At 39.6% G+C, this 27,859-nt stretch overlaps 2 long non-coding RNA genes across 3 annotated transcripts; one reads left to right on the forward strand and one right to left on the reverse strand.

Moving 5' to 3' along the window:
- Positions 1 to 3,388: 3,388 nt before the first annotated feature.
- LOC108640307 lies at positions 3,389 to 11,688 on the reverse strand. Of its 2 annotated transcripts, none has more exons than XR_001921081.1 (3): positions 11,478 to 11,688; positions 8,323 to 8,470; positions 3,389 to 3,772 (listed from the first exon to the last, which is right to left on the reverse strand). It is a non-coding gene; the product is annotated as an uncharacterized LOC108640307 (long non-coding RNA). The 2 variants fall into 2 exon arrangements; XR_001921083.1 differs by lacking the exon at positions 3,389 to 3,772 and adding an exon at positions 6,701 to 6,844.
- A 64-nt stretch (positions 11,689 to 11,752) lies between these two features.
- On the forward strand, positions 11,753 to 26,215 carry LOC108640254. Its single transcript, XR_001921045.1, has 3 exons — positions 11,753 to 11,999; positions 24,471 to 24,767; positions 25,937 to 26,215. It is a non-coding gene; the product is annotated as an uncharacterized LOC108640254 (long non-coding RNA).
- Positions 26,216 to 27,859: the final 1,644 nt, after the last annotated feature.

A 27,859-nucleotide genomic window follows, 5' to 3' on the forward strand; every position in this document is an offset into this window, starting at 1 on the left:
AGGAAAGCAGAATGGGACAATGCTCCTAGCTTTCATCACAGCATTTATTTTCCCTCTAGAGGAAAGATAATAAAATAGTATTAACAAAATACAAGTGGGAATTTCTAAAATCTAGTGGTCTTCAATGACTCTCCATTGTGATTTAAATGTATTTCCTTTTAAGAGTTTCTCATAAGAAAGGACTCATAATCAGAAAAACCTCAGTTTTCACTTGTCTCATTTTTATTTCAGCGACGGTACTTTGCACCACTGTGTATAGACAGCCTTTATAATTATTTTTATAAGTTAGACTAAACATAAGCACATTGCTCTTTCCTTTTTTTTTCTTTTAGGTCATCTGGAACAGGATTTAGGAGTGGAAAGTTCCAAGTCCCTGTATGGAGATATTGACAAGCGTGGGATTTTTAATTTATGCTCTGAGGTCTGTGCAGTCCATGCAGCGGTACAGATACCTGGTGAAGCAGGGGACTTGCACACTGAAAGTTGGCCTTGGGTGACCAAAATTCTAATTCAAATGAAGCTATCTTCTTAAAATCCTAGATGCCACATTTTCCAAATGTATGCCACTGTGCAGAAATGTGAATGAGTCACTGGATCAACAGAAATGCAAAAGACTGGCTGCTACTCCCTCGCTGGAGAACGCATTTGTGATGGGGGAGTTCTCAATACTGTTTCCATTCCTAATGAGATATATAGGTCTAAATCTGCATAATGCACATAAAGGGCCTAAAACTAGTCTTCAAAATTGTCATCCTTTCCACATAATTCTGGGCCTGATGGATCTGTTTTTTCTGCTTCTATCCTGGCTCCCTCTGGAGAAGAAGGGAAAAAGGGGCTCAATTCATAATAAGATTCGGATTAGGAAATCAGTAGAAAATCATCTTCCCATTTCCTAAATCTGAGCTTTAATCACCATCCCAGATTATAGTGTACAAGATAGACATCTGTTTCCTGCTTTTAAAGCTGCAGAAATCTGCCTTCAGCAGAAATGTCCAGCTGAACCTGAAGAGGAGAGGGGAGGGGAGGGGAGTGGAGCTGGAAGGCATGTACAACAATCTAGTTCACCTGTCTGACCACTTCAAAGATGACCAAAGTTTGAAGCATGTCCGCATGTCTCGTAAACTCTGACAGTCTTGGGGCATCGACCACCTCTCTAGGAAGCCTGTTCCAGCGTTCAACCACCGTCTCGATAAAGAAATGCTTCCTAACATCTAGTCTGAACATCTCCTGATGCAGATTTGAACCATTCTCGTATGTCTTGTCACCTCCCTCTACACTTTTCTTCCTCAGGAAGCTGTAGAGAGCAATGAGGTCATTCCTCAGCTTTCTTATTCCAAATCAGACAAGTTCAAAGTCCTCAGCCACTCCACACAGGACATGCCTTCAAGCCCTTTCACCGTCTGTGTTGTCTTCCTCTGGACACATCAAGGACCTTCACATCCTTCTTAAATGAAAGGGCCTAGAACTGTGCACAGTGCTCAACGTGAGGCCACACCAGTGCTGAATACATTGGGGTAACCCCCTCTTTTGCCCAGCTAGTTATATGTGTTTGATGCATTAGAAGTCATCAAGTGCATTTCACTATGCGAGATGGCCATGAAAATAGTTTCCCTCTGACAAAGGGTTTTTTTTGTTGTTCCAAACTTCCAGTGTAGTTTACAGTTGCCTGGCTGGGTCTTTGATCCTAAAGGAAGGACAAGAGCTATTTTCCCCATATTGGTTTCAGCAAATCAGAATATGAAATGAGGCTTTCAATTTCAGCTTTCAATTAAGTAGCTAATTAGACAAAATTCTTTATCAACAGGGAATATCCCAAATTTTTACATGAAGCAGATGTAGCACTTACATGAACAATATTCCTCAAACTGACAACCATGAAATACAAGCATAGGATAAATACTCCAGCCCTGGAAACATTGAAAAGGACATCATCTGACAAGACATCAGAAACAAACTGAGCATATGTGATTTTAACACCTTCATCATTATAACCAAAAACAGTTTTATGCTGCATGATTTTCTTTTGATTTTACCCTTTCCTTTTTAAGGGAATTAAATGCTAGGATTTTCAGAGCTGTGACAAAAAGTCACATATGTGACTTTTTGACCATAAGAGTATTTCCTGTTGCAAGTGTCTGATTATGTCTTTGGCAGTAGTACTATAGCCATTTCAACAGAAAAAAATCTAGTCATTTGCAATAATTCTTCACACATGTTTAAGGGAAAGACATGAAACTAGATTTTGCTCACTGAGAAGAAAACAAGCAACTTCTCAATGCAACAACTTGATTTTTCTGTTTTTTGCTGCTCTGATCCACTTTGTAGATGAATTAAATGGCACTAGTTGATTTGATTTGAAGAGACGAGGAGATGCCATGTGCCCCCTTGAAGGTTAACAACACTGAGGGCTATTACAAAGGTAGTTTATCTACTTCCACTGAGATTTTTTGCATGCTCCTTAGAAACAGTCTTCTAGCTCCTTAGAAACAGACTGTCTTCAGTAGTCTCTTCCTGAAGTCAGTCAAGTAACACATAGTAATCATTATGATCTGATCAATGATATTACATGCCTATGCTTCTTTTGTTTTTAATTACCAACTTAGGGTTTTTAAGGTTACTCTGCAACAAGTTTGTCCATGTAATGGGTTACTGCCCCGATCTGAAAAAGGAGTATACAATGGGTTTTGCTAAACTTTAAGATTCTCCTCAATTTTAGATTCTCAATTCTGACAGGATACTCTGTATCTGCTCCTTCAGGGAGCAGATGCTTCATGCTGCAGTTTTCAATTCAGAGGGGATGTTCAGCATCTGGCTATCCCAGAAGAAGATGAGCTGGCATTCTGCTTCCTACTGAACAGACCTCAGTAACATTACCCAGCAGATCTGGATAAAAATTAACCACTGAGCTCCAAGCTAAGGTTTATGGAAGGAGTCCCAGACAGTGCTGATGAGGCTGCACTGAGGCATAACAGCATGGCACTCTGCAGAACATTAAGGTTTGTTATCTCCTAAGTACATGTTAAACTCTACTTGCTTTCTTCAGAAGTTCAAGTCAATCAGACAAAACTTTACTCTTAAATTCTAAGGTAAATATATTTCTTGCCCCTGACCTCAGCAGAAATTACTTTATTCATAAATTCTATTTGTATAAAGGTCTCAACATCGAAGCAATACAGGCAATAATGTCATTAGCTAATAATGGGAATCATTTGAAGAAAAATACTAAAATACCTTAAATACTTAGCCTAAAATTTTGCAAACCATAATTGCACCATTCCTGAGAAAGAGTGAAAAGATTACAGCTAAAATGGGGTCAGCAGTACATGAGTTTTGTCCCACAAATCTTTTTAGTGACTTTCACTCCTTTCATATTTCAGCACACCTTCATTTCACTCTACCCAGCAGAGAGCTGAAATATTTTGTAATTGCGACCAGAAGCACTGTCTGGAGTTAATGTGTAGAAACACAGAACAGTACAAGAAACCCTCTGTTCCAGTGGTTTTAGGTCCAGAAGTCCTCTGAGCTTAGCTTCCTGGTCTTTCCTTCTCATGTGTTCATCCATACAGACATCAGCCAAGTAAAGCCAGCAGAATACTCTTTTGGAAACAAGAGAAATAACATACTACCTCTGTGTCTCAGCTGGAGAAAACTACAAAATGAGAGGTAATTCTTGGGCAGGGGGGCAATAATATTATTCATCAGAGAGAATAATCTGTCTCTGGTTTAATACGAAGCTGCCATTGGTGGGACTCTTAGGTACGGAAAGGATGTCCTGCAAAAAAAACCAGAGACTCCAACTACCATTCAAAGAAAATACTTAGAGTTAGAAATATTTAGAGCTAGAAATATTTGTATATTCTTATCAGTCAGTTTTCAGTAGAAAAGTCCTGATAAACTCTTTCCTCATGATATCTGTTGTTTGCCTCTTCCCTACAGAAATATAAAGTGCAATCATCATCATCATCATGGCTAGGCTTCGCAAATGAAGATTTGGGAAGGCACTACCCATGCTTGTTGCAAGCGTGTTGGAAGGCACTACCCACACTTGTTGAATGCACCATCTCACTATAACAGGCACCTGTTTTTTTTCCCCAGCTGTTTCATTATTCAACATATATCTCACTAAAATATCTCATGACAATACCTTTCTGATCCAGTTTTGTCTGCTTCCTGAATCCCATATTTTTGAAACAGTCTATCAGTAATTAATTTTTAAGATATTTTTAGGACTTGGAATATTTTTAGTATGCAAATTAATTACACATTTACAATAGAAATGTTCTGAAGTATGTAATTACAGATAGCCTTTGAGTGGTAAGATGTTAAGTACTTTTATACAGGATGTGGTTTCATCTCTCAGTTCCTGCAAGGCTGGTTACTAAAAAAATACTGCACATCTTATTAATGAGTTTCATATTGGGCTAAACTGAAACAAGTACTAGGAATGACATTAATATTTTGAACTTTATCCTTCTGAATCCCTCATGCTTTAAAAATACCTGCTAGCAGCAAATATGCTACACTTAGAGAAACTAGATTTGACCTTGCAGTACCCTGCAAATGTACCAGAGGTGCCTTCCTCCTTTTGCTCAATTAAACAAGGCTCCAAGCACTTGCTGTCACCTTTGTATTTGTTTGTTACCGATTAAAGTGTTCTTGCTGCATGAAGGTTCACATCTGCGACAGCAGCTGAGAAAATGTTTTATTTTTATCTCCCTGTGCTCCTAACTTCTTCAATTAATACTGTGAACTGAGCAGACTCCTTGAACTACCTTTTTTATAACAGTTGTTTCCCCTCAGAGCAAAGCTGCCTCATTTCTTGTAGATGGGATTTTGCTTTGACTCCAGGGTCACATCAAACATTTTACAGTCTTTAAATAAACTTATCTTTCCTTATTTGCATGAAACTTAGCAAATGGTGTTCATGACTTATTATTTTTCTCCTAAAGAAATAAAATGTAAAAGTCTGCCTATCTTGTTTCATTACCTGCTTATTTGTAATTACTGAAATACATAAAAGGTTTTTGTTTTTTATGTCAGGATCTTGCAGCCGTAGGCACTCTCCCTTATGTACGACGTCCAAACTGCAAAAACAAAATGGTGGCAGAAATCCTTCTCTTCAGTCTGTAAACTTTACAGACATTTATGGAAGCACTTAAGGCCCACATTTAAGGGCACTCTGGTACTTGTCACACAATTTAATATATCCAACTAATGCCAGTCTATGAGATGATCGACTGTATTTCAACCTTGTGCCATTATTAAGACATAATTCTATTTTGCAATCCTGTTGCACATAGCTGGCCTAAGCCTACAAGCACATAAACAGAAGTTCAAGCACTTGGCATGTCAGAAATGTCCTCTTTATCCTGTGATCTGGCAGCTACACACGTGCTCATCATGTGACCTGTCATGCAACAAAGATGTTTAAGTGTGCTCTAGAAAGATGGTAGGTAATGGACTACAGACTTTATTGCTCTACGTTTCAGGCTGAAAGTAGTTGAAAAACAGCTTCTACGTGTTTACTACTAAACTTAGTAATGTCAAAGCCTCACTGAAACATCCAAATGCGACTGTTTGTATTCGTTAACCATTAACATGTGCCCACCATGCTTTTGGCTTCCCACTTCCCATGCTTTTGTTGCATCCCACCTAGCAACATTACCAAAATAGAATGTTTGAGCATGTTTCAGAGAATAGTTTGAAGTATAAACTTTCCCCAGTAAGTTATATAGACCAGGTGATCCTCTTATCAGGGGAGAACATTTAGATGAAGAAATATGGAATATACAATGCTGCCTGCCCTCACAACCAAAGGATAAAATTTGGCCTGCAGCATCTACTAGTATAGAAGAAGACTGTGATGCTAAACACTTGAATGGGAATAAGCTGATGTCACATAAATCAGATTAATTATGAAGAATTGTCTTTCTTATGTTCCTAAGTACATACTGTAGTTTTTAATGGAAGTGATTGTCCTGATAAATACTTAGAGGTCTTTATCTTACTCTAAACAAGAACTGGGACAGTTGTAGCACCACTGCAACAACCTCTTTGCAGACAACTAGCAAGACCTCCACTGACTGTGAACAGTTTCTAACATCATAGTCCTTTACTAATATTATATAGAGTTTCTGCTGACAATCCTTACTACACAATCTAGTGCTTGTCAGCCAGAAACTTTTTAACCCCCCAAAATTTTACCTATATGGGACCTGGCCTTTTTTATTAGCAAAAACTGGATTATGATAGATAGTGTGAGAAAAAAAAAACCTGCAAGGATACTTCCACTGTAAATCATTAACTTCAGTATCTAAGTGTAATTGATTATGGAACATCAGTTAAGGTAGTTTACACTAAATACTGTGAAAAGGCACCAAAGTCATGTGTGTTTCTAAAAGCATGGCTGTATGACTTCAGACTAGCAAATTGAACCTGCAAAAGAATGTGAAAATAGCACAAAAGTTACTGTCATTTACACTGGCCAAGTATAGTAAGTAGTATGACAACCTGTCTCATGTTTGGCTAAACAACATCCCTGAGTGCTTCCTGAGGCTAAAGCTGGATCTTTGTCCAGCTTACACTGCAAAGGGCAGTGAAGGGTCTGGTAAGTGATGAAACAAATCTTTGAGTTAGTCACAGATGGGAAAAGTGTTCCTTGAATATTTGTAGTTACTAAAGCCTGTCTTCCTGGATATCAGGGGTTTTTTTATCTAAAAACTGAAATTTATGTGTTTTCCCCACATCTATACTCTCACAATTCCCCTCTTCCTCCTAAATCCCAGATGATTCCAGCGATGTCCATGGTGACTGACTTGCCACATGAACATGCTGAATAACTAACCTACAAACCACAAAAGAAATATCAGTTGAGTTCAGACTTAAACCTTTTTCTCATCAGACACTAATTTTATCTCTCTCATTTCCCTGCCATCATTTTTCATACAAGTTTTGGGACTGGAATAACTCATTAAATATGATTGAAATTAAACTTTAGATTCAAAACCTACTACAATGAGAGAAGTAAAATACATAGAAGTCCAATAATAATTTTTCTCTTGGAAAACGACATAGAATATTCTTTTTCCTGCATGCCCAGGAGGAATACATTCCATTTTCTTTTCTTGGCAGGAAATCCAAAGAGCCAGAACAGATTGCTGTTGAAAAGCCATGAAATTGATTCTCAATCATCTCTTCTGTTGGATCATTTTAGCTATAGTTCTGGTATTTAAAAAGTCATCAAGAGGATAGGTTTTAGCACTAAGTAAGGTGGACGTGATGACCTGAAAGGGCATTGCCTGGCCTTTTTACAATTGATGAAATTGCACAACTTTTCACAGAAAAATTGCTCATTGCATATCATGTTTGTTTAAATTTCAGCAAAGTGTAACTACTATCAGCAGGAGTCTATACCAATTATATCAAAAATCCTGTTTACAGCACAGTGCTTGGGATGATTACTACTACTCACACTTTAATATTCAGTAAATGGTATGAAAGTTATGTGGGGACTCAGAAATCAGAAATCAGGATCTCTGCCTCAGTGTGTGTCTCTCTCATAGACAGCCCGAAAGAGACTGAGAAGTGTGCTTGCATTCTTGACATCAGTCTCTAGGCAACAAAGAGCTGAATTATGGCTACTGAGTAGCACATGATCATAAAAGGCTTAAATTTCAGGAATCACATAAATACTATATGCACCTGTATACTTCAAAGTATCTAATCCATACTTACTACACATATATGTATGTATACATAAGAGTATGCAATATGTATAAAGTGTGTGTATATATACATATATTTGTACCTAAAGGTACATATGTTAATGTGATTCTCATATAAAGATGCATCTATAACATATAGGTACAATATATATATATAGTATGCAGAACACATGTATACTGGACCAGATGTTATTTCATGTGGTTCTCATCATATGTGTGCATATGTAGAGAGGTGTGTGATACATGTGAGATACATATGCATGTACCTATATTTGCATGAAAATATATGTATAGATGACTATTAATTCCATCATGCTTGAAGTACTTGCATTCAGACCTCAAAGAAGAAAGGCCATATAGTCATGGGTTTTGGCCAAGCCACTGCAGGCTGATGTCTAATCTGTTTTGGTTTCCTGCAATGTCTGTATCAATTCATATTACCTCTAAACTACCAGAGAGTGTGTTTTGAGACATACTTTGTGAGGTGATATGTGGGCTTGAAGTCAGAGCACATGCAATGTGGCCTAGAGTTTGTTCTTTCTTTGGGGATGCAAGGGGATCATCCAGGAGATGCCATTAATCTCATTTAAGAACTCACCATCTCTGAGGGTTCTTTGACTTCTCTGCTCAAAAAGGCAAATGTTTCTCCTCCTTGACTGTAATCACCCAATTCAACTAAAATAAATTTTCCTTCACAGGAGGGTAAGTGGGAGAGTTGGTGGTTTGCATGGACTGAGTCATTTCTCCTGTGGAGAAATCCCACATTAAATATTCAGGGAAATAGGAAACATGAAAGAGAACAGTCAGAAAAGTGAGCTCATCATGTACATCTATAGATGCAGGCAAGCAACACTCCCTGTTACTGAGCAAGGTAATATCTATCTTTAACAAACTCTTTTATTTCCTAGCTGTCCAGTAGCAATTTCATTCTCCTTTTCCACAAAAGCATCTATCTCTCCTTACTCTTGCTCTTTCACTACAGAATGGGAAGATGAGACAGTAAAGCTTGTTTTGAGAACCCAGAAATTACAGCTGTTTCAATCCGAATATTAAGAGGGTTGCAAGGCAACCTAACAGACAGAACAGGTGATCCTGCCAGTACTCTCCAACTATTGATCTGAAGGCCATTTTGTCAAAACCTCCTTAATTTACAGATATTGAGAATCATAGAATAGTAGAATCATAAAATTGAATCATAGAATCAACTGGGTTGGAAAAGACCTTCAAAATCATCAAGTCCAACCCTTCATCCAACACTGCTGTGGTTATTAGACCATGGCACTAAGTGCTACATCCAGTCTCATCTGAAAAACCTTCAGGGATGGTGAATCCACCACCTCCTTGGGAAAAAGATGCAGCTGTTGCATTGGCTGGGAATCGAACCCAGGCCTCCAGCATGGCAGGTGAGAATTCTACCACTGAATGCCAGATAAGATGTTTTTAACTCGTTTACAGAAAGGTGGTCAGTCTTTCATTATTTCCATAAAAATTAAATGTTCCTTTGGAAAGTATCCAGCTTCCTGAAGATCATCTCTGCGTGGACTCCTTATACATGTTCACATTTCAGCTGAGAGACCAAGCCAAGAGAACCAGTGCAGTGAAGAGGCAGAACAGGAATAGGGAAGTACTACAGAGCCCAGAGGTCTAATGAATATTTAATTATTTAAGAAATAATTTTAAGAAAGCAGATCAGCCAAATTAGACATCCTGGACCTTTGATCACTCTGCTGGGACATAAAAGACTGCCCTATCTTCCACTCTGTCTGTTTGGAAAATGGGGTCTTTTACATTGGTAGTTATTTAAGAGTCCATTTGTTAGCTATCTGGAATCTTAAAAGTGTTGGGTTTTGTTCACAGCCTGCAAAACAAGTGCCAGGCTTCACATGTGAAGGTGGGATCCATTTACCCAGCTAGACAACACGTGGCAACACTGGTCATCTCTCAAACAGTCATCACTTAACTATTTAGGGCTTACTAGGTAAAATCAAAAGTTTGAAATGCTACCTGAAAGCCAGGCACCCATCCCAGTCAGGAAATAATAGGACTAAATTAGCAACAGGACCATCAGGTTTTGTTACCCTGGCAAGGGCAGGAGGACTGGCTTCAGGACTCAGGGCCAGCTTGGAGTCGAGCAGCTGAGGCGGCTCTCATCCCACTGGGATGCCAGGCAATGGCCCAACCTGGCCCGTGGCACTTGCTATTCAACTGGGGCTGAGCTACAGAGCCCAAGGCACCACAGCCCTGTCCTGCCACCCCACAGGACCCACCTGTGAGCCCATGGCCTGGCCTCAACCCATCCCTGCTGTCCCAAATATGGTTGGGACATTTGGAATGGTGAAAGTTTGGTATTTCCCATTTAGGAAACAATGTAAAGATAGAGCAATGGGCTATACATTCCTTCAGCTCCATTTTACCATGTATGCTCTATGAGGAAGGGGCTTATGTGAGTAAGGGGGAATTACAGCCTCTGGGTGGATATTTCACTGCGTCAGTGATTAAAGGTCAGCACAAAGTTCAAGCAAAATTCTTCTTTGGCTTCAGCAGTAGCTTGTAATGGTGTTACCTCCTTGCTGGATTATAGTGTCATCCTGCTCTTGCTCCTCAGGTTGTGGCTCCTTGTTTCTGCTAGCTGTCCTTCCAGGAAAGCAGTGATGGTCTACAGGGAGCTGAGAGTCTGCAAGCAAACATGACCCCTTGCACCCACACGCCCCACTTCTGTGCACTGCTGATGACTAGGGCAGGGGGAAACACAAAGTCATGGGTCCTCTAACGAGGCCACTTCAAATGGTGGGCAGTGGCTTAAAAGCTGCTCTATTTGATTTTCACTTGTAATTCCATGGGCCTGTGCCCTGGAGAGCTGCCAGGCTGATGCTGTTTAGCTCCTTGCTAAACAGAATGCTACTTTGACCTTTGACATCATTAGTCTCTGAGGTGTTATTATGCTGTTCTTTTAGTGTCAACTGTCTTCCTATTGTCACCTGCTCCCCTTCAATGCAGAAATTTCCTTGTTTGCTATGGAGATCCCATTGTGGCCCACAAGGTAAATGAATCACTGCTCATAACTATTATTTACCTCAAAGGTGAGGAAAACCTATTAACCTGTAAATCCCTCCCTGTAGTCTTGTCTTGTTCCCGTCTGCCATCTTGTGGCAGTAAAAATTTAATTCGGCTGTAGCCAGAACTGTCATTCCAGACTGAGGGGCAGCAAAGCACCGAGTTGTTGCCTGTCCCACCTCTATAAGCTTATTCCCTCACGATGTTGAGAGGCACCCTGTGTTGCTGCCCAGGGAATGATGGAATCATTAAATACCATCTCTGAAGGTATTTAAAAGACATGTAGGTGTGGCACTCAGGGACACGGTTTAGTGGTGGACCTGGCAGTGTTAAGCTAATGGTTGAACACAATAATCCTAAAGGTCTTCTCTAACCTAAATGATTCTATGATTCTGTGTTAGGCACACACCACGGTAACAGGCATTCCAACCTTTTCCAGAATTTGGTGACAAACCTGAAATAAAATGTTCACATCAACAATTTGGAAGATGTTCAGAGTGAGAAGGAGAGATAAGGTTGGATTAGAAATGCATTACACGTACAATGCATCAAAACAGAAATTAAATCTTGTCCAGAACAACTGATATGTTTTTCCCTTCTGTAATTATTTCTGAAGAGAATGATGAGGTGACAAGGGAACCAGGAGAAGCCACAGGCAGACTTGGGAATATTGAATAAGGGTCAGCAGTGATAGCTTACCAAGGCTTCACAGCAAGTAAGACAAAATTGAATTTGTTATTTCACATATGAGGACAGGCCACAGCTGTGATGGAGAACAAAAAGGCAGATGGAAAGGGCTGGAGCAGCAACACAGAACTCTGTCCCAGTTTCAGAGGAGAGTCCTTGAAGTCACACCAGACATTACTGTAGTGGCTGGGACTGTACAATAATGTGCTCAGCCACGCAGAGAGGCTGCCTCTTCTCCAAACACACCACAGCTATGATGTCATGGCTAGCTCCCGCTCAGCCACAAGAAGTATCAGCCACAAGAAGTATCATGAGCAGAAGATATGGCTCTACAAACAGCTTATTTCCTACAGTAGCATGCCATTGTAGACATCAATCTGCTTTATCTCACCTAGAGACATTTGAGATCCCTGGAGAGCCTCTGCCATCAGATCCACAGGTCTTGCTAGCTTGTCAGCCGTGAGAGCTGACACCATCCACACAGGCCAGTGTCAGCAGAGGTTATTGAAGAAATGCCTTTCCTTGGCAGAGCAGGTAAAGACTGAGCATAACTTGCATCTATAGGGGCTGGATTTATGCAGACAATGCACTGAGATCAGAAACATACAAGTCAAGTGCTCTTAAGATGAACATTCTGGTGAAACAAAGCATGGAAGAGGAAATCCCTTAAAGTCTTTGAAGTGAATTTAATAGTTCCAATATTTACACTCATCCTAGCATGATAACATTTCTGTCAGAACAAAATATTGCTAATATTATAAAATAAGGCACTTGGAAGTTAGAAAATGCCAGCACTGTAGCATAATGACAGATTTACTTCTGGGGATGTCCATGGCAATCATCATTCAGGACCTTTATGATAACAGGAAGGAAAATCTGTTTCTTAGATCAGTATTCCCTTGCTTTTTCTATAAAGCAAGGACTGCTCAATATTTTAGAAATATTTCTGCAGAACAATAGCCCACAGTAACTTTAATTTATAAAAGCAACAAATGATCATTAGATACTATATTTTTAGCCTTTTTTTGTGGACAGATGTATTCATTTTAATTAAATATATTAATGGACTAATATTTGGTCCAATATTTTCTCATATTTTACAACCTTCTAGACTGATTGAATTTCAGGCTAATGGATAATTTTGTAGATTATTCTTCCCTCGTGTTACAGAATGAGACAAAATGATATGATGATGCAAGTAACTGTGTCTTCCTTTACCTCTGACCCAGAGTGGTGCTGAGCTAATCAATTAAATGAAACTTTCTCCAAGTAGTCCCTAGTCCCATGCTCTTCTTAACATGTCATATTTTTGTGTGAATTCAGTCGCAGAATCACAGAACAATTCAGGCTGGAAGGGACCTCGTGTAGTCCGTAGTCTAACCTCCTGTTCAAAGCTGTTTTATATTTACCTATATTAAAGCTGTAAATATGTAAACAGATTCTTTAGAAGCTATTTCTAAAGCTCCTTTTGATGTGCATTCAGTGTTCATGTTGTCATGAAAGTGTTACATTATCCTGCCTCTGGATGTCAGCACTTGCCCTCATTTGGAGGCGTTTATAAATTGTCCTTCAAATTGCTTTTCTCTAAGGAACCATAAAGCCAGAGAGATTCCAGTTCTCATTCTGAAATCATCTGAACAGTTTGGTCTGGCTGGAATAATTATCCTGAGTCAGAAAATTATATTATCTGTGTAATTGAGAAGAGATTTTTTTTCAGGATTTCACTTCTAAGATGTAGGGGAAAGGGAGATTCAATCCTGAATTCACCTTTTTCCCCACCATTCAGACTGCAAGCCATGAGCAAGAAACAGGAAGTAAGAAGAAATAGAACAGGTTCAAACACCTGCTGTGCTACCCACTTGCTGATGATGCACTTTCAGATGAGCAAAAGTTATACACAGCTTTTTATTTCAAGCTAAAGCTTGCCTCTGAGACAAGATCTGTATGAGGCTGCACTATTCTTGCTTTTGTTATGGCCAGGTGGTGGGGACAGAGGCTCTGGAAGGGCCATTTTGCTCTTCACAAATGTAGTCAGAGTCATGGCTGTCACGTGAAGGAAGAGCAAGAGAGTAAAGAGGGAAGAGAACAGTGATTGTTTTAACAGAAAGACCATAATGCCTATCTGTCAGAGACTGAAATGGTTGATGATTTATGCATTCTAGGAGACTTTTACAGGCTTTTGACTTGCATGATACCTCTGATGAGCAGTGGAGCCCCTCCCTCCCTCCAGTGCTGAAGGTGTGAAGTCCTGAAAAAGCAAGAGCTGACCTTGCAGGCTTTTGACTATTGATGCATCTGATGGGCAATCAAGGCCCTCCCTCCCTCCAGTGCTGGAGGTGTGAAGTCCTGAAAAGGCAAGAACTGACCTTGCAGGCTTTTGACTATTGATACATCTGATGGGCAATCAGGACCCGCCCTCCCTCTGCTAAACTTGAAAGGCGGGAACCAGGCGAAACACAAAAGACACAGCACAAGGCCTAGAAGATGCCTCAGGTGGACTAAGCCCAAAAAAGGAAAACAACCCCTCATGCCAGGGAGGTGCCAGAGCATGCTGAGGGTATATAAACTGACTGGTGACTTTGAGAATTTGGGAGTTCTCCTTCTCCCCCACCGCCTGCGAATCAAGACCATCGCTCTCAAGCATCGCTGGATCCAGTGGGCGGTGACTATGTCCATTTCTTTTATACTCTCAGCTTCTCTTTTCCCTTACTCTCATCCTGGTTTTCCTCTCCCCTAAACAGTTTCTCCCCCCCCCCAAAAGGGGTTCTTTTCTTTTCTCTTACTCTCCCTGGCTCTTATCCTGCCTTTCTCTACCCTATGCATTTTTCTCCTTCCCAGAAAGGTTATGACAGCACCCAAAAGTGTTAGCTTACCTATTGATTATGACAGCACCCAAAAATGTTAACTTACCTGTTGATTCAAAATTGTTAAAATAAATCTTATCAATATATATTTTCATACACCGATTATTTAGTGTCGTTTCGCTTTAATCCACCCCAAAGGAATTTTTGATAAAACCCGGGTTACCCCCCCCCCTCTTTTCCTGGGGCGGGTCGTAACACTATCCAATGTAGCATACCTTTGGTCTCTCTCCTGGTGCACACCAGTAAGCTCTCAAACCCAGTGGGGTCACAGTGTGACTTCTGCAGGCTCAGTCACAGCAGGGTCTCCGTAACACCCAACTCTCAGAAACACTCAAAAGATTTGAAGGAACTCAGCACCTTATGGGACCAACTCTCAGCTTTTCTGTAGCTCCTACTGTGTGCACTCAGAGGCACTGCTAGTAAAATTTCTCTAGATCTCAGTAACTGGATACAAGCATATCCTACGGAAATTTGTCTTCCTAGAAGATTTTACTTCTTATTTTGACATGATTAGACACAGAACCATAGAATATTTCAGGTTGGAATGGGCCTATGAGGATCATCAAGTCCAATTCCCCGCTCCTTGAAGGACTACGTCAAATTAAATCATATGACTAAGAACATCATCCAGACAGCCCTTGAACTCTGGCAGGCTTGGTGCCATAACCACTTCCCTGGGTACCCTGTTCCAGTAATCGACCACTCTCTTAGTGTAGAACCTTTTCCTAGTATGCAATCTGAACTTCCTTGGAAACAGCTTTGTTCCATTTCCTTGTATCCTACTGCTGGTCACCAGAGAGAGATCAGCACCTCCCGCTTCGCTGCCCTCCTTTAGGAAGTTGCAGACTGTGATGAGGTCAACCCTCAGCCTTCCCTTCTTCAAGCTGAACTAAGTAACTTCAGTCGTTGCTCATACATCTTGCCCTTGAGGACTTTCACCATCTTGGTCGCCCGTCTCTGGGCACACTCTAACAGCTTTATATCCTTCTCATACTGTGGTGCCCCAAACTGCACACAGCACTTGAGTTGGGGCCGCACCAGTATGGTGCAGAGTGGGACAATCACGTCCCTTGACCAGGTGGCAATGCTGTGCTTGAATCCAATAATATAATGTATTATCCAATAATCTCCAATGTAAAACAAAAAAAAAAACTCCACAAAATCTCTCTATGGAAATTATTTAGTTAAGATTGAATTTCCTGACAAAATAGAAATAAGTGATAACTCATGCATGCAAACCAGAATGTCCTGTCCCGTGTGGATTTATATTCATACCATCCTACATCAACAAGTTCAATCTGACAAACACAATGTATTGCTAGAATGTTGCCCCCTGAAGCATGACATACAGGTTTATGCTGGAATTAATGAAATTCTCTATTTTTATTCATTACATTGGGATGTGAGCTAAGACAATAAATGCCTTAGAAAGAATGAACATTCAAAAGCCCCTGTTATCTTGTGTATTGAAAGACACTTGTTTTCAGATTTAACGCATGACACCAAATAACTCAGGCATAGTTGTTTTGTCTAAATACATCTGTCAGAAGTAAGATTCAAATTCAAAAAAAACCCCAAACTGAAATTTATATAAGAGGAAATTCCTGCCATGCTAAATGTACTCTGATTTAATCTAAAAATGGTGGAGCAATACTATTATAGCCCAATTTACCCCCCTTTCAATCACTCATTAAGCTGGTTTGGATCCACAGATGCTTTTACAACTCCCAAGTGCAGTGAAAATGGTGTAAATTCTTCCATGCTAAGATCAAGTATGAAGATACTTTCATGCTATGCAGCCATCTCTGACTTTTTGAACCAAATTAGAGATCAATTAAGAAAAGTGGGTGCAAAACAAACCCATAGAACTAGATGAGATGTGTTCATGGGCAGTACAAGACCTGCCATTTGCTATTGTAAGGCCACTCTAAGTCATCATTGTAAGGTCATGGAAATTAGGTGAAATCCCCACTGACTGAAAAAAAGGTAAATGTAGCACCCATCTTCAAAGGGCAAGGAAAGAAAAAGGGTGGCTTGTTCACTTAATATCTGTCCACAAGAAAATTAGGAGACAGACTTTCCTGAAGGACATTTGCAAGCACAAGAATTTTACTGAGAGCAGCCAGCACAGATATATCAAGTCATCACACCCAACAAGCCTGATGGCTTTGTTTGATGGGCTGAATGGATCATAGAACAGTTGGAGACTTGTAGAAATGTCTTTAGCAAGGCATAAGTAGCCCATAATAACCTCAGAGCCAAACCAAAGAGATAGACTAGAAGGTCAAGGTTGCTTTGAACAGCTCTCACAATCTGCCTGTATTCATGAATTTATTCTTTTTCTTCAGTAGCAAAGGAGCAAAAGTGCTTGTTTCCAGTGAACAAATCAAAGTGAATTATTATTATTACTTGATCAGTTCTGATGCTCCTTGGTGCAGTGTAGTGCATGAAAATACAGTCTGCTGAAAAACGGCCCCCATGACAAGCTCAAGGAAAGCCAGGCAGCCTGTAAAATGGAAGATGATTTAGTGCTTGTGATCTTTGCTTACTTCACTGTCAGCTACTGCTTCTGTCTTCCATTAAGACTTTTTAGATTACAAGCAGATGGAACTTTATAGATATATCTGTAGTCTTACAAGCGCTACTCTACTTGTACCCTATTAACTATGAATGTAAGAGAAGTAGTACTCAGCATTCAATTCAGAGCAACGTTATATCAAGGATGGCCACCACATTAGAATTTAAAAGAAATGCTCAGCACATTTTTTAAAATACAATTTAGTCTAAATTCAAAATATCTGGGACATATAATTCTGCAATAAATAAAATTGAAGATAATAACCAGAACTGATATGCTTAACATTAGAAATAAAAGTGCTGCTGAAACAAACTGGCTGTAGACAAAACCAGCTCAGAAGTATAAGTAAGCAGATTCTTTGGGTCAACATGTCTCCAGATCAGCTTGCACAACAGAACCCACATCAGGAGCTATCAAGTCCAGAGTTGCTCACTTGCACCTGAGCAAAAGGGTTTAATGAGAAGAAATGAAGAGATAACATCCACAAGTCTAAGATTTTGTGATTTTTCACTGATGAATACAACGGAGGTGGTATGAGGGTGGATCCAGAGAGTCTCATCACAGAACACAGACATTTTGTAGGATAATGAAAAGATTAAAAGAAAACATTTGAAGGGCTCCTGTTTTCTGTCAATGAAGAAGGATGATGAAATCTTATGGAAACCTTTGAAAAGCCAGTAGGCAATTCTGTGGGCTTTGTTTTCACTGTGGTGTTAGAAATGGTTTTGATTACTGAGATGGACTACAGTTTCTGCACATAAATAACATCTTTGATCTAAAATGCTATTGCTGTCAGGGAGAAAGTCTGATCAGTGTTCAACTTTCCTCACTCTCTTTTCTCTCTTTGTCTGATTTCTTTGAAGTTCAGTAAAATATTCCTAGCATGCCATCACCATCATTTCATTTAAAAATCCCGGGAATCCAGATTAGTCATGACAAATTATATATAAACTGAGGAATAGTTTCTTTCAAACAGACTTCAATTTGGATGAGGTGTACCCTTCTACTTGCCTTGTGAAAAGGTACATTTCTTCAGCTTTTGTATTTTTCTAATGTAATAGGAGAGGAAATTTATTTCCTGACAATACTCACTAGGACTTCACAGAAGTATTTGGCATCAGAGGAAAACATACAGCACAATTCCTTTGATAGTAAAGGGACTGGGAAAATAGAAGCTTAAGTAAACTTAATATTTCCTTGAAGAAAGGAGGATTTTTTTTTACCCCATCACTTTGCTTCTTAACTTTACAGTAAATACTTGCCTTCTTTGTATACACACACCTTTATTAAATTCATACTGTTGTCACATGTTTGTTTTACAGTTGTGTTTTATGGTCACTTAGAACATTTTATCTCTCATTTATCTTATTTAAAATTTCTAGTTACAGTAGCACCAAAGTGCACTTTGACTGATTCGCAGAAATGCACAATTTCTAGATTTGATAACAACAACATTTCTTAACAGCAAGTGATCGAAGTCTCTGGAAAATCAGGTTTTCTTTTCTTTTTCTTTAGTGTGTAAACAGTATGAATACACTCCAATGCTGAGACTGACAGCTGGAAAGTGGCAGGAGTAGCTGAGGGAACTGAGGTTGCTTAGTCTGGAAAAAAGGAGGTTCGGGGGGGGACCTTATCGTTCTCTACATCTACCTGAAAGGAGGCTGCAGTGAAGTGGGGGTTGGTCTCTTCCGTGAAGTAATAAGCAATAGGAAATGACCTCAAATTGTGTCTGGGGAAGTTTAGGTCGGATATTAGGAAGCATTTCTTCACTGAAAGGGTTGTCAAGCATCGAAACAGGCTGCCTGAGGAAGTGGTTGATTCACCATTCCTGGTGATAATTAAAAGACACAGAGATGGGGCACTGTGGTTTAATGAGTGGAGGTGGTTTAATGGTGGACTTGGCAGTGGTGGGTTAATAGTTGGACTCGATGATCTTAAGGGTCTTTTCCAACCTAAATGGTTCTGTGATTCATTCTATGACTCATTGCAAATGAAATTAGTTCACAGAGCAGAAGTTAATATTCTAAAGATCTCATTCCATGTCAGTAACATACACTGGGATCTGAATCAAACTGGAATATGGGAGCTTTGTGGGGCTACTGCCATCAAGCAGCAGTTCAGTGGATATGAGGCACTGAAATATGTATCAGGCTGTCAGCTTTGGAAAATGAAATCCTCTGCAATTGAAATATAGGGTAAGACATGACTGATAAAACTTCTTACAAGCATGGTTCACTTCTCAAAAATAAATGATCCACTTTGGAGACAGAGGGTAATTGTTTGTATCCCCTTCACTGACATTATCAGCAAGGGCACCTATGTTCTATCCTTTTTCCCTCTGTCATAATACAAGTTCTTCTGGTGCTGCACTAAGCATAGGTGATTAACTTGTGTCATTTGCTTGTTTCTTTATCTTCAGTCATTGTGTTCAACCTAGAAAGTTAAATTAATTTTTAGACTCTTTGAACCCAAGTCTTTTATACTTTGAAAACAAGAGACAAAGGTTTTAAACTTGATCTGATATTGTGTGGGAAGTCAGCACTGAGTTGAAACTGGTTTGATGAGTTAGTAACAGCTGTTGCCACTAATTCCGTATCAGCTGGATCTTCCCAAGTTCTGAGGGATTCAGATCCATGCAATGTATCATGGAACTACATTAGAGATGTAGATCCAGCAGAAAAATGTGAAAAACAGAAGTCAGTTTGAAATGGCTGAGACAATGCCAATGAGGAATCCCACAGAGATCTTCACTAAGGGACCGAATTAGACAGTCACAGGTATACTGCTTCTAACAAAAAAGACTGTACCAAGACTGTCCAGAACTGCTCAGTTTCTACCTGTTCTTCATACACTGGCAGGTCATAGGATAAGACTGTGAGTTTTTCTGACAGTCCTGTTCCTACATGTGGTAAAACTCAGATAGTTCTGTATCACCTACTATTTCATATCATCCTAATCTATCTGCAAGTAGGTGTTTACTTGGTTTATAAAGAAACAGCTAATACTTTTACTGTTCTGTAAGTAAAACTTTCAATCACTGCCCCTTTTATTGTTGCCTCCTGGGAGCACACACGAATTTACCAAATTATCCTGAATTTCTAGTAACTCCCTTAAGCAAGACTGTATTATTACATAATACAGACAGATTAAGGAGGAAGAGAATGGGTGTCTTTCCTCTGCCTTTTAAGATAAAACCATCCTCTCTTTGCACCACTGATGCAGTTTGAATGACACGTTTGAGTCTGAAGCCAGCGCTTTACCTTCCAGTGAACAGGTTTGTATTTGCCTTTGGTTAGCTTTTCTGTGAACCTGTTCCAGAAGTAGGGACAGAGGGCAACAGCTGAATATATCATAGAATCATAGAATAGCCTGGGTTTGAAGGTACCTTAAAGATTATCTATTTCCAACTCCCCTGCCATCTCTTATGAGTTTCTCAGACAGGACTAAAATTTGTGGTACACAGCCCAAGAATATGGACCCCTTTCCAATGGGGCATGAAAAGACCTTCAAATGGTAAGAACTAGACCAAAGGTATCCTAAAGAATAGAAAGACTTTGTAACCTATGAATACCTGGCACCTTTCTAAAGCTCATTAAAAATGTTTCCCGATAAACAGATGTAAAAGGAACTTTTTATGGAGACAAGTGTGAAAGGTGTTTGTTTAAATTGAAGCCCACTGTGATGCGTTGACCTTGGATTGTCATCAGATGCTCAACCAGTCACTCCATCACTCCCTTTCCTCATCAGGACAGGGGTAGAAGAAACAAGAAAAAAGCTCATAGGTTGAGATATGGACAGGGACATCATTTCCCAGCTACCATCATAGGTGAAACAGACATGACTTCAGGGAAATTATTTTTATTTACTGTCAATTAATAACAGTAGGAAAGTGAGAAATTGAAACAAAATTAAAAATACCTTTCCCTACACCATCCCTTCTTCCCAGGCTTTGCTTCACTCCTGATTCTTCTACCTTCTCTGCCCTGACTAGAGCAGAGGGATGGGGCATGCATGTTGGAGTCAGTTTACAACTGATAACTTTGTCTCTGCTGCTCCTTTCTCCTCATGCTTCTCCAGTGCTCCAGCATGGGGTGCTTCCCACAGGATACAGTCCTTCACAAACTTCTCCAATAAGGGTCCTTCTCAGAGAGTACAGTCCTTTGGGAACAAACTTCTCCAGTGTGGGTCCTCCACAGGTCCTGCCAGAAAGCCTTCTCCTGCATGGGTCCTCTCCATAGGCCACAGCTCCTGTCAGGAGCGTGCTCCACTGAGGGGTCTCCATGGGCATATCCCCCTTCTCTGGTGTAGGGTCCTCCATGGGCTGCAGGAAGACAACATGCATCACCATGGTCTTTTCCATGGACTGCAAGAGAATCTGTGTTCTGGTGCCTAGGGCACCTCCTCCCCCTCCTTTTTCACTGACCTTGGTGTCTCCAGGACTGCTTCTCTCACATTTTCTCACTCGTCTCTCACAGCTGCTGTGCAGCACTATTCAACCTTTCTCAAACATGTTATCACAGAGAGACTACCAGCAAAGCTTAAAGGACTCAGCTTTGGCCAGTGGCTCTGTTTTGGAGCCAGCTGGAACTGGTTCTGCCTGACATGGGGGAAGCTTCTAATGTGTTCTCACAGAAGCCACCCCTGCAGCTTCCCTGTTCCCAATACCTTGGCACATAAACATACATAACAATGTTAATAACATCTGGCTTAGAGATTGATTTTCAAATGCCTTAATTGTGGAATTCTCAGGCAAAATTACTGCCTATCTGTCCTGGTTAGAGTCCATCACAATGCTTTGAATAGTAGTAGTTTTTCCCTTAAAAGAAAAAGCAACCCCATTATTATTATTGTTTACTATTGCTTTAAAGTCATCATAAGATGTGTTTGCTTCAGTGAGCACTGTGATCGGTGTACATTTTGTATTTTATAAAAAGAGCCTAATCTCTTTTCCCAGTGCTTCATGGAGGCTGCTTGAAGATGAGTCTGGCATAATAAGGTCAGCACTGCTGGGGAGTGTAACAAACTTGTCAGTAAATGTTAATATCAAAAACAGCATCTCAGAAACATTTTCTTTATTCTTTCACTTGCTTAAGACATGTGGTTTCTTGCCTTAACACTATATTCAGTAAAAAAATATACAGAGATTTGAAAAGAAATATAATTAAAACATTCCCTTTAAAGCCAGGAAAATATTCAGAATCTCGTCATTAGCAGGAAAGAGTATAGGCAGCTATATATACTTAATTTCCTGTGCACACTAACAATAAAGTCTTTTAGGGTGGATTTCTGATATATTTGGCACCATCCCATCCAGGAACCGTGAGTTAAATCCTTGACCATGTACAAATCCTCTTTTTGATGCTTCAGTGGAAGATTCACCATTACAGAAAAATACTATGCAAATCAGATTACATTTTCCTGCCTTGGGATTCCAATCCTTCTGCCTGTTGACCACATCAACCTTCTTAATATAGATACACTAGAAAATCCCAGAGAAAGAAGCAATAAAAGTAATAAAATAATGAAAATCTTACAGTACCAGGGATAGACAAGAGATCCATTTGCTGGGGAAAGAAATGAGAAAGGTACCAATAGAAGGACAAAATTTGGAAAGAAATGTGGAGAAGAACTACCCACACTTCCATATTTTCTAAATATAAGCATTATATTCAGAAGTATAAGCAAAGAGAAAGGTCATGGTTCCAGCTGCAGGTTTTTGCGTTATGTTCTGCCCTTTGTGTGAGCAAATTTAAATCTCAGGAATGCGTTTTGTGCCATGTGCTGTCTGTATACAAATTTACTGCACTAACCAAGGAGCACAATATGTGAAAGTTTTTGTGGTATATCAGCACAGTCAGTGGTGACACTGAGCTCACGTTGCCTGAATCCCAGAAGTTGTGGTCAGTAGGACAGTAAGTCTGTGCTATTAAGCATTGATAAGAGGTGCACCATAGTACATCACACTAATATAGTTACCTGGGTACCAGTTGGCTTGATGGAAAGTGGAGAAATCTGGTATGTGGATATAGCAGGCTCTAGTCTGCTGGGAAAGAACCACACAGATGTACCCACCAATAACCAGGTTCCAAAACACTGGAGGCTTTTTAGATATTGTATAGAAAATACCTTTTCCCCTCTGATATGTTTAAGTAATTTAATTTGAACCCATTTTTGCTTTCCTCTTTGATGAAGAAAAACAACAGATCTGCCCAGGTGATTCACAGAGTGGTTGTGGGTAACATACCATCTAATCCATCTCCTTTCATTGAGCAACTGAAAGATTTGCAGCTGAGCTTCCTGAGTGGGGAGGAAACAGAGGGAGTCTAAAAGCATGTAATGTCACTAAACTCTTTATTCAGTAAGTGTAAAATTTATTCCACAGTCTCTTCAGCAAATATATTTATGGCTTTTACATTTGTGATGGTTTGCCATTCTGACATAAAATTTTCCTTTGTTTATTCAAACTTGTCCAGTAGTACAGGATTGCTCTGCAATCTCTGTATTTTCAGATGGTTTAGGGCAAAAGCAAGGTTCTATTTGGAGACTGCATATAAAATTCCTGAGGCAAGAGGTTGCATAGCAATGGGAATATAGTGCATGTTCAATACTGAATCGTCATCCTTGCCTTTCTGTTACTATGGAGATGGCATGACTGCTTCACAGCTTACTCTATCTCCACAGCTGCAACAGGAGTTTGGATAGGGTGCATGTGATGTCACTGCTCCTCATACCTTCTCTGTCCCTCAGAAACAGAGGAAACTGATTATTTTTCAGTTTGTGCTTAAATCACAGCTTGTTGAAGTACTATGTTAGTTCTGTGTTTACGAATATCTGTGTCAGTTCATCCTAAGACTATATGAAGCTCAAGGGAAAAGAACCTTATTCTTTAAACACATGCACCTCTAAAAATACTACTGTGAATTATCTCTCTTCTATCTAAGAGCCTACAAACAGGATATCTTACTCACCCATTTTTGAGAACTTCATATGTACATTCAATTTAATATGAGAATGTGAAAACCATTATAATTAATATACATTATAATTAATGTACATTTATCAAGTATTTTGTATTTGAGGGCTGCAGTGAGGGAGAAAGGGAGGGGAGTTAAGCAGCTGATGGTTCCAGGTATGAGAGAGAGGCATATGGCAAGGAGCCATCTCTTTTATTGTTGTGCCACAAACATTTTAGCTAACACATTGAACAGAAAAGCAGGTCATATGATGATTCCTTTTTATGAACAGCACTTGACAGGCTGCACTTGTTTAAAAGTATGTCTGCTTTTTGAATGGCATTTCTTACTTCAAGATGGGAGAAGCATCTACAACTGAATGTATAAAAAGCCCATTTAAAGTACGTGTGAACTCTTCAACAATAATCTCAAATGCTACTTTAAACCCACATACTCAAGACCATTTATTCTTAATCAGAACTACCACATATTCAGTTTTTTCCACTGAAAGAAAGCACTTTTTTGTTTGCCACTGAGCTACCTTGCCTGCATGAATTTTGAAGAATTGCCTTTTTGTTTGAAGTTTTGTCTGAATAATATTTTTTTTCAGATGAAAGGGCTCAAACTACTCTGTATGTGCTATGTGACAGCAATGAGTTCAGATCTTTCATCAAGAGCCAAAATCTAGCAAGCAGGAAAATCATGAGATTTTCTCATTGATGTGCTCCACAGCCAGAAGGACATAAGTAATAAAAGTAAAGCTTTTTGAGTAAATATCAGTCTTCTTCCCACCTACTAAGCAACAAGGCAGCACTGGAAGCTTCAGAAAGACTATCTGATTTGCTTGCACATCATTTTGTTGACTCTGTTGAATTGTGCTACTTGTCATCACAACTGTTGTCATTTGGTATGTAGACTCAACCCTTCAAACAACATAAGATGCAAATAATGCTTTGTTTATACTTTTTCATTCCTGTAATTCATACCATCTACCCTAGAGCATAAGTTTTATGAAGCACGCACACTCTCTGACTCATCTAAGTGAAATACTCAGGTTATGACATAGATAAAATTTATCCAATGTAACACTGAGTGGACCTCAGCATATATATAATGTACTTTGCTATGTTATGCTAGTCTTCTGCTGTTTCAAAGCCCTTTTGACACTACATTCAGAGAGGGGCAAATAATTCAGCTCTTCTGTTCAGTATGTCCAAGTGTGAGTCCATTTCCCATCATCATCAATCACGCTCCTTGCATAAGCACGGTTCCGGTAAGGCTGGAGTCTGGTTAGCATCCCATTAAACTAATGGCCGTCGCATGCACACATCATACGCACTTTAGAGATAATTTAGCTACGGCCGTAAGGCCGGCATTGCCCGGCTGCAGGGCAAGCTGCCAGGCCCCCCTGCCCGCCCCGCAGGCTCGTCGGATGCGGGTCCCCTCCGCGGGCGGGGGTCGGGTCCCCTCCGCCCGGCGCTGTCCGCGGTGCTGGAGGTGGGAGCATCGTCACTGCCGCCGCCGGGCTTCCCCGCAGGCGCCTTGGCAGAAGGGAAGAGTTTCTGGCAGTCTTAGGTCATACCTGCACTGATTTAAAAAAAAAAAAAAAACAACAAAAAACAAACAAACAAACAAACAAAATAAACAAACAAAAAACCAAACAAACAAAAAAACCAACCAAATTAATTACTGTTGGAGAACTTTACTTCTTATACAAACATCCTAACGTGATGTCACCTTATATGGCAGTGGGGTGTACTAGAAGATCTTTCAAAGTCCTTTCCAAATCAAACCATTCTATGATTCTATGAATATTAAAGGAGATTAAAAGCGCGCTAATCCCTTTCCAAAAGACACACATTTTGATGTCGATATCCCTAGACTAAACCAGCTTTCTCCAGTGCAGTTAGCTTCTGCAATGATTTTACACAGTGATTTTTTCAGAATCTGCTGTAGGTTTAAAGCAAATAATCATATTTAAGTTATGGAAGGGTTCTTGTGAACAAGTGTTTGTTAGCAGTTAGCTGGTTTTGACAGTGCACATTAAGAGATTCCACGCTCTTTCTTGAAAACAAGGGAACATCTAGGCTGAACTGACGAAGAAACCTGGATTTCAGGTGATATTCTTTCCCTTCTGGAATTAATAAAGAACTTCAAAGAGATCAGAGAAAGACAAGATCAAACACCTGTGTCAAGGAAGCACTTAAGACAACAGCTACTTCCACAGGGGGATTGTGAGTCATTCCTATGGAGACCCTAGAAGTCCTCAAAGAGACTTATTAAGAAGATAAATGGGACATGGGAAGCTGTTCCCTGGCTGGTAAGTGGCCAGAAAAGAAGGACATGAATGAGAAGCACATAAACAAAGGTAGTAAAGCAGTCATGCACATAAGCAGTGTAGAAAAGCACTCCTGAGACAAAGAAAACATAACGGAAATCCTCAAAAAAGGGGGCTGCGGGCATGGAAAATCCCCAGGGAACTGGGATAAGAATGTCTCTAGTGAGTACAATTAATGCCATTGCTATCCTATGATTTGATCAACTGTTACTTTTTATACCTTTTTTTCTCCTTACTTAAGAGTTTGTGAATATTTACTAAAGAGTAAAAAAAGATGAATGTTCATGTAACCAGCCTTCTTTCAACTTACAGTATTCAGAGCATGTGAGTACATTCATTAAAAATATAGATTTTTTTTTTTCCAGTCCCAGCTGTGACACTTGATATGGGACAGATGGCACTGCCCAGACCAGAATCCACTGCTTCATGCCACAGAACTAAATTACTCATACACTATCATGGACTTCATTAAAAAAAAAAAAAATTGTTCCTAATTTTACACTGTATTTTCCTTTCTTCAGTTCGACTCTTTACTGCTGTTTATACAACTTTTTTCATTTTAAACAATACATGTCCTTCACTTCACCTTTCCAGAAAAGTACTGACATGTCTGATTCACAGTGTCTTTGAGATAGGCTTACTGTAGTTGATAGGAGCTTGTTAAGAAAGGGGAAGAATCAGTCAACAACCAAATCTTATTTTCATTGCTTGAATATGCTCGTACAAGAATTTCTTGAAAGGGCGACAAACACTATTCAGCTTCATTTATTCACGCCTTTAACTGTTGCTGGTTTCTGCTCACATTCACTCTGAAAGGGTGCAGCACAGTGGGTCTGATTTTATTAACTGGATATTTGGCTGGAAGCTCTTTGTCAGATCAAATCATTGCTCTACAAAGTAGCAGGAGCAGTGTGAAGTAGCAGGTTTTCTGTTAGCATTCTGCCTAGAACAAAGGTGCAGTTCTGCAAATAAGGACTCAGTGCATGTCTCTCTATTTTGTGTTTTGGAAGGAGCACAGCAGCCGCATGCTAAGTGTATTTAAACAGCTTTATTCTTTGGATACAGATCAAAAAGGAAGATATCTTTTACCAGTGTGTCCAAGACAGGGTTCTCTAAGAAGAACACAGCTGTTTCTGTTATCTCATCTCTTCTTCTCAAAAGGCAAGTCTTTTCTTGTTTAAAGTGTGAAGGAAATTTATCGTTCCTATTGTACTGACACTGCTGGTCAAGCTCTGCTTGCTTCCCTGAATCAAATCAACAGGACTTGTTCCAGGAAGCAGTACTAAAAAGATTAAGACAATAATGCTGTGGGAGGCAAATAATTTTGGAAATTCTTCACATTTATAGCTCAAAATAATACAGCAATCAAGAAATCAGCATGTTTCATCTCAGACAGTAACAAAGAAATCTTAATCTCTGACTGTTATAATAATCCTTAAAATATTATTTTAGATACTTTTTGGCCTTTTAGAGAGCATTTTATATATATGCTTTCAATGTAGCGCAGCATTTTGACATGTTGTTGAACCAGCCAGATCTGCTGTTAGCAATCCAGCAATAGACTACAGTGTCTGACAGACAAACAGTAGTTATCAATCTTGCAGATGCAAATCCCTGTATATATATATATTTACATACATTTTATATATTTATGATTATAA

Source organism: Manacus vitellinus, unplaced genomic scaffold (genome assembly GCF_001715985.3).
Source record: "Manacus vitellinus isolate BGI_N305 unplaced genomic scaffold, ASM171598v3 scaffold_1_pilon, whole genome shotgun sequence".
In the NCBI taxonomy this organism is placed as follows: Eukaryota; Metazoa; Chordata; class Aves; order Passeriformes; family Pipridae; genus Manacus; species Manacus vitellinus.